The sequence below is a fragment of the Diospyros lotus genome, chromosome 10 (genome assembly GCF_014633365.1).
Source record: "Diospyros lotus cultivar Yz01 chromosome 10, ASM1463336v1, whole genome shotgun sequence".
Lineage (NCBI taxonomy): Eukaryota > Viridiplantae > Streptophyta > Magnoliopsida > Ericales > Ebenaceae > Diospyros > Diospyros lotus.
In genome coordinates this window covers 11,467,254-11,475,104 of record NC_068347.1, presented here as the reverse complement: position 1 = coordinate 11,475,104, position 7,851 = coordinate 11,467,254, and the positions used below count along the sequence as shown (strand labels likewise).

The window sequence follows — 7,851 nt, the reverse complement described above, 5'->3', positions numbered from 1 at the left end:
TCGCATGCCATTATTCAAAAGATGAATATAGTATACATGTGGGTAGGTGTTAGTGGAACACTTAGTAAATGTGACGCAAGTGATAGATCACATGGATGAGAGGATTTATGGTCTATTAAAGGCTTCGATTATGTTACTGGTCCTTTGACCAGAGGCCACATAGTTGTCTCATGTGTCGGTACCAGGGATCTCTCCTTGCTAAGAACCATCCGGTTAACGAGTGGGAAATGCACTGTGTGGTCCCTGTGTAGTGGCGTATGGAGGCAAGTGATTACTAATGGGATCCATCAACCTCCAGCGTGAGGTGAACATCCTATGTGATCAATGGTGGTCTTGATTGTAGAAACCCCTGGCCAGGGTATACTTGATTGGAAAGTGTTCCAATGTTAGAAAGAGTTCCAATGTGTCATTTCAATCTCACCACACTAATTCTAGCATAGTCATCGAGTTAGTGAGTTTGATCAATCCATGACTCTCACTTGATCGGGATGATAATTGATTGAGGGATTAAAGTACACAGGAATCGAAAGGCCAAATAAGTTTTATTCTGAAGTAAGACTTCATTACTGGTAGGATCACCCTGACATAATGCTAGTTGTCACTCAGGGTCTTTCAAGGTACATCGAGGAGATGGAGAGATCCTCGTTGTAGACTAAAGGTGTTTGGTCAGCGTCAAAGTGGTTGACATGTCCCGATTGCTACTTAGTAGTAAACGTTGAAAGTCATACGCATATCCAAGTATGATGGTTGATTAAGTGATTTAGGTTGAAACCATCATTAAGAGTTAATGACATTTACTGTTAAGAGTTAACGGGCTAGGTTTAAATGATTAATAATTGAGGAGCAATCGTCAACAGTTGATAGTTATGTCGTTAAGAGTTAACGGGGGCCTTAGTGTCATTATGAGATAGTGAAAAGTGCTATTAAGAGTTAACAGCAAGCCTAGATGCAATAAATCAAAGTTTGGAAATAAGGGCCAAAACTGTTGAGAGGTTCAAAGGAGCTGTCAACAGTTTCCTTTTATATGTAAGCAAACTGTCGACGGATTCTTTTAAACTGTCGACAGTTTCTGTCGAAGTCGCTGAACGTTTGCACGACCGATTTGTCTAAGAAGAGCGTGGGGTCATAGGGCAGACGAAGAAAGGACGGGATACCCAATCCAATAGACAATCTATTTGGATGGGATTGCTACTCTAGCAATCTAGAGATCAGCGGAGCAAAAAAAAGAGCAATAGAAAAGGTTGTAGGCTCTGGAAAAAGAAAGAAAAGAAGATTTAGTCGAGAGAATAGCCAAGCATTAAAATGCAGCTACAACCTTCTTTCTTTTCTTCTTCTTCTTTTTCTTCACTTATATATCAAGCGTTAGAAACCCTAAAATTCTCAATAAACAGTCAATGACCAAGGAGAGAGAGGGGACAAGTGGGAGACAATCCCACATCATAGAGAACATATTCCATTCCCTTAATCATTCTCCCCACTAGCCTTCTTTTCCATCTAAAGTAAAAATGAGAAAACAAGTCATGAGATTCACGACCACTATAAAAAAAAGAGTTATTAACAACCAAAAGTTAACGACGAGATTAATTTTGGTGGTTAATATAGTATTATTAACGACTAAATATAAATCCTGTCGTTATAAGATAAATTTTAACGACGAGCTAAATAAGTCGTCATTAATAAATCACTTTCCCGTCGTTATTGACTAAAATTTTTAATTCTAACTATAAAATAATAAAAAATAATTATTAATATTTAACTACTGCTTATATAAACAATTCTAATATATATAATTATATTTTTTTTATAAATGTAAAAATATAATTATTAAACTATTATAATTAGGCATTACTTATTTAGTGATAATCAATATATTAAAAAATTATGAGCATATTAAAAATAATATAATATATTAAACTAATTTATTATAATTATTAGATTTATTTATAATATAATTTTATTTTTAAATAATTATTAATTTAATATAATAATTTAAATTATTTTATCAGTTATCATAATCTTAAATTATTTTATTTTTATCGATCAAATAATTATTAATATTAGTTTTTATAAATTATTTTAATTTTTATTAATTAATAATTAAATATTTAAAAAAAAGAACCAAAATGTTGGGGGGAGTTGCCCCGCCTTTTCCCCTGCAATTCCCAAATCAAAATTCCCCCCCAATCCCTAATCCCCCAAATTACAACCTCCGAAGAACCCTCTCTACTCTCGGTCACCTCCCTCCATCGCCTTCATTAGAGCCGCTGCCCCCTGGCCCCCTAGACCTCATTCGCCTAAATTATCGTCGTGTAAGCTACCGTCGCAAACCTTCTGTAGCAATCAAAGTGGCAACAAGAGGTTCTAATTACTATTCCACCCTCAATGTCGACAGAAATGCAAGCTTGCAGGAGATCAAGGCCTCTTATCGCAAACTTGCTCGCAAGGTGCCCTATTCCCCCCTCCATTGACCTCATATCTACGTATCTATTTTGTATATATATATATTTATATTTCATTTCGGACTACATAAATTGAAACATGTTCACATATGCATGCTGTAGAATAGAATCTGTGCCCTAAAAGATTGATGTGGCGTTTGTTATTTATGATGTTTGTTATTTAAATTGGACCATGTGGAAACTTGGAAATATGTTATGTACAAGATAATATGAATCCTTCAATGTATACCAGCATGTGCATATTATTGTTCTGCAAGTATAGCACACTCGAAGAATTCAGTGTGTAAGGAACCTTCACTCAATGAGTTTCTTCTTGTGGTAGTTTTTTCTTGGACGTTCAAGAAGGAATGAGAAGAAAATAAATTTAAAAATGGTTTCTGATGGATGATGTTGCTGTAGATACACTAGCATGTTTTCTTTTTACCTTTTCCATTTTTAGGCAATTTGGTTTGGGTTTTTGCTATTAAAAGGTGGTTAGTAAAATTTGCAAGGCTTTTAAAGCGGAATCTATGAAGTTTGATCTATTGTGGAATCGTGCTTATCTAGTAGCTATGATTGGGGACGTAGGATTATGTACATATAATGAGAGAAGTTTTATGCTACACTGGAATGTTGGTGTTCTTTGATCCAAAAATAAGTAGCTTTGAAGGTTTAAGGGAATAAGATTTCTGTTATCAAGTAGAATAAAGATGTATATTTAGTTGTAACTATTCAATTGAAAAATCATTAGTGCACGTGGATTATTTGAAAGTATACATTTAGAGTTAGTTTAATGGCTTTCTCTTGAATGTAACCGAATTAAAATTATCAAAGATGACATATGTTTGTTTGGTTTTCACGACACCTAACCAGCTTGCATACTAACATTCTTTGATTTTAACATCCAAATCATCTCACTGAAATGTGCAGATATCTTATTTGCTTTCTTTACACTTTATGAACTTCAGTATGAGGATAAAATCTAAGCTATGGCATTTTTTCTTCTTGGTTGGCTGCATGTTCAGTTTTTGCAAGCTTCAAAGTGTAGATCTATCTATCTATTTTAATAAACTTTACAGGGTAAACTATGTTAAAATGTGGTTAATACACTAGTGTCCTGCTAGCGTAACACTGTTAACTCCTAAATGTAGGCTTTTCTGTTAGGCAATTGAGGTTTACTCATGGAACCTTGTAAATTTCTTGAGCTGAAATCTTCCATTCCAACAACACTTAATGTTGAGAGATTAAGTAAGATTTGGAAAAGTAAGATTATGGAGGTTTTTATGACCACATTAAGGCTGATTTTGAGAGAACACAACACTTAATGTTTAATGGTTGTTTTTCTTTTCTTTCATGTGGTATAATAAAGCATCTATGTAGGTCCTATCAGATGATGAGAAAAGATCTTTATATGAACGCAAACCTCACGTGAGGTTTGCAGTATGCCCTAGTTTTAAATTGTAGATGCTGTGTTTTTGTTTCAATGAAATTCTTATCTTTTCAGAGAAGGTATCAAGACTGATGCAAAGGCCAAAAAGTATGTTAAAAGAGACTATTAGGGGATGTTCTTGCAACAAAATTTTGATGGTTGTCAATTTTTTTATCAGAATATTAGTATGTTCTATACATTAATATGATCTTCTTTCATTATCATGGTGTAACCAACATCTAACAGTGCAGTCCTTCACGGAACATCATCCCTCCTTTTGATATATGATTTTTTTTTTTTTTGGTTAAGTTTATATGTGTATATAACTCGTCTACATTTTTAATTTTATTTTTTAAATAGCTCTCCAGAAGATTTTGTTGTTGGGTATAAGGCTCAAAATGTTAGTCTAATGCCAATATTGTAACAATATTTTGTTTTAGCTCTTTAATTTCATTTTGTGTTCTTAATTTTATCTGTGTATTAGATAGATTATCATGCATATCTAGCAGATGTGTCAATCTTAGTTTCAACTCAACCACTTTACTTGTTGAGTTTAACAAGTCCCGTCCCTTTAAAGCTTATGCAATTGATAATCATTGAATCTTCCAATTTTTACTACTTATATTTTTACTCACTCAAACAAAAATAATAGTCCAAGCTTTTTATTTTTTTCATTTGGACGTTCCAAAATAGTGTCCAATTTATCAATTCAAAGAATATTCAATTTTATAATTTCCATTCTACCCTTAGTTAACTATTTACACATTTAAATGATCTAAACTCATTAAATAATCAATTTACTCTTCTTTTTATGTATATGGGTTGTAAAGTAATTGTGTGTACTTGGGGGAATTTGGTATACCAGAAAGGGTAGTTAGCCCTAGTATTAATTATGTTTCATTAATTTGTGTGTTTTGTCTAACTAAAATATATTTTTGGATGGATAGAGTATTTATTTTTTATCTATATCTTGAACTTGTTGCACGGGGTCTTTCTTTAATTCTCAATTTATGCAGGGTATTCACAATCTACTTCTATTCCCTATTATATTCAACATTTAGTTTTCTTTTTTCTAAAAGCACATCTTGGCATCCAAAAGCCATCAATTTCTAAGTTGCAGTCTTCTTTATGCCTGTGCAGGGGAATCAACAATGAAGAAATAATACATTTGAGACAAAAAAAATCTGTCATACTTGAGAGAGGAGAACTATCAGGTGTGCCTAATTAAATTTTGTTGAAAGTTCAATTGTTCTTATTCATGTTGACACCTTGACAGAGTAGGAAGGAGATAATTATTGTCTAATGGAATTGGTGGGAATGGTTCAATTTTCATTATATTCCACCTAAAAGGAGGGCATTAATCGACCTACTTAAGCCTGGAAGTTAAATTGACTAATTTCCTATATCTTGCACTTTTATCTGAAAATACAGATTGCACTTACATTGGTTGTGCTCATCTCAAAAATTGCTCGGATTGATTATCCCAGAGAATGGTATGCTTTCACTTTCTTTGTCATTGCTGTTAATTTACAAATAGAAAGGCTATGAAGTGTATATGCTTCCATACTCGGTCAATATGGCAAACTTGCACTTTTTGGTTTGCATATGATCAGAACACCTTTATAGCTTAAATTGAGATTAAGTTCATTTGTTAGGGAAACTGATCTTTCTGTTGTATTTTAGGCTTGTGAGCAAACATTCTAGTGATCTATCAATCTTTCTTTTGTCAACATTTCATCTTTCTCAAATTGGGGTACCATTAATGTCAGTCTCTTGTTTGTAAAGGTTGGCATGGCAACCTTTTAGTTTATATACTTTGATTGCTCAAAACAATAAAAATGATTAAGGCATTGATATGATTGGCAACAGATTAGTTTATATACTTGATGAACAAGTTTGATGCTGATTTTCATTTTTGGGAGTTGAATGTTCTCTTTTATTCTTAAATTTCTGTTGGCATGGGCCTTTGCCACATTTCTGTTAAGTTTAATACTATATTTTCCCTTTTCATATATTTATGCAACTTCTCGTAGAATTTACCATCAAGTTGTGATGTAGGCAGGTATTCTATGGTGTGGCACATTTTCATCTTGTTATACTTATTAATAATTCCAACATTCTAACTTCTGTGGTAGAACTTCATTCTGACTATTAATGTCTCAGTTCAAAATTTGTATGCTTATCTTTGATGCATGTGCAATGAATATAGTGAATCTCAAAATTTAGGGCATAATATTCTCATGATTGTTATAGTGCTAATTTCAAAATATTTGGGCATAATATTCTTATACATCCTGGTCTATGGTGTTTCTGGCACCAAGCATGTGTTTGAACCTGAATTATCCAACAAGATATATATGCTTGAGATACAAGTTTATTATGTAGTTCATCTTTAATCATTATCATTTGCACTACAAGTTTTAAATTTATGTTCTTTTGGCAGATATCATCTCAGTTCTTTGATTATAGTTGGCGCCTCTAGCAAATTGCTCTGTAGACCATTAGGATAGTTTATTATACAGATGCAAAGAGTTCTTTGATTATAGTTGAGGTGCAATAAGTACACATGTTAATTAGGATAGTTTATTTTTTGTTAAATATTCATGAAATTATGCAATAGTTTTATTGTGGACCAATTCTTGGGAAATTTGTACAACATCATCATCTTACATAAACCTTCAACAAGATATTAATGTGAAAGTTATTGATATATATTGTTTCAAATATGACAAATTTATATAACAAAGGACTTATAAACAGAGTGGGAATGTTGTAGATTTTGTTTTTTTAGAAATTATATTACAATAATTGTTATCCTTATAAGTGTAATTTGTTTTTATTTAGAAGTTTGTGAGTATTTAAGTCTTATACAGATAGCATCAATTACAAAATTTAAAGTGTGTTTGTCAAATTTTGTTGTGTTTTGGTGTATTTTAGTGGTTGTATGTTATGTAGTTTGTGATAGAGACATTATGGGCTTTGTTAATTCTATCTCAAATCTTTTATAAAGAAAACATAAACACTTCTTTGACTCTAATTTCATTTTTTTTTTTTTTGTAGGTCAATGAGACAACATGATTCTAAAGGAAGCAACTTCTGTCTTGGACTACATGAACAGTTTTATGATTATATATAGTGTTTTGTTGTATATTTTTGAATAGTATATATGATTGTTAAAATGTTACTTTTAGTTGAATATCTTTTTTGATGTACATTTTTTAATAGTATATACAATTGTCAAAGTGTTATTTTTAGTTGAACATATTTTTTGGTATAATTTGTTGGCAATTAACACTTACATATATACTACTTTTGGTGTGTAAATGTTAATGGATAATGATTACTTTGGTGTTATTTGAATGACATGTTTAATTTTATGAGTTTTATTCCAATTTGATATGGATAATGATATATAGGTTTGGTGGTTTATATCAAAACATGATGTTTTTGTCATTGATGACTAGCAATTGTTTTCATACTATTAAAAAAATAAAAAATATATTTTTTTAACAATAGGAATCATATTGTCGCTAATTGTTCACATTATTAACGAGATGAAGTATTGTCGTTATTGGTTTGTGTTTTGATAACTAAAAAGTTATTTTTAACGACAAGAATCATACAGTCGCTAATTGTTTAGACTATTTGATATTTTACTCTTGTATTTAGTTTTGATGATGAAAAATTTCAAATGTCTTTTTATTTTCTCTCAATCAAAGCATATGGTTTGGAAACTAAAATCAATTTCAAAGTGCTTTGTTAAAATGATCTATGATCTTTTATATTAGTTGGAGATTAGCATAAACAAGTTTTAAGATCTAAAAAGAATCTCCTTGAAATCGTTGGTCAAAATAATTCTAAAGCAAGAGACCAACTAGAACATGTTTTTGAAAGTATGTTCATTTTAGAAAACTATCTCCTAGTATTTTGATATCTAATATCTCTTGGTAATGAATGGTTTTGATAAATGACTATATGAAAATC

The 7,851-nt window shown here is 31.4% G+C and overlaps 1 long non-coding RNA gene across 1 annotated transcript; it reads left to right on the top strand.

Moving 5' to 3' along the window:
• Nucleotides 1-2,160: 2,160 nt before the first annotated feature.
• On the top strand, nucleotides 2,161-7,144 carry LOC127811864 (uncharacterized). Its single transcript, XR_008025793.1, has 4 exons — nucleotides 2,161-2,444; nucleotides 5,008-5,081; nucleotides 5,299-5,360; nucleotides 6,928-7,144. It is a non-coding gene; the product is annotated as an uncharacterized LOC127811864 (long non-coding RNA).
• The last annotated feature ends 707 nt before the right edge of the window (nucleotides 7,145-7,851 follow it).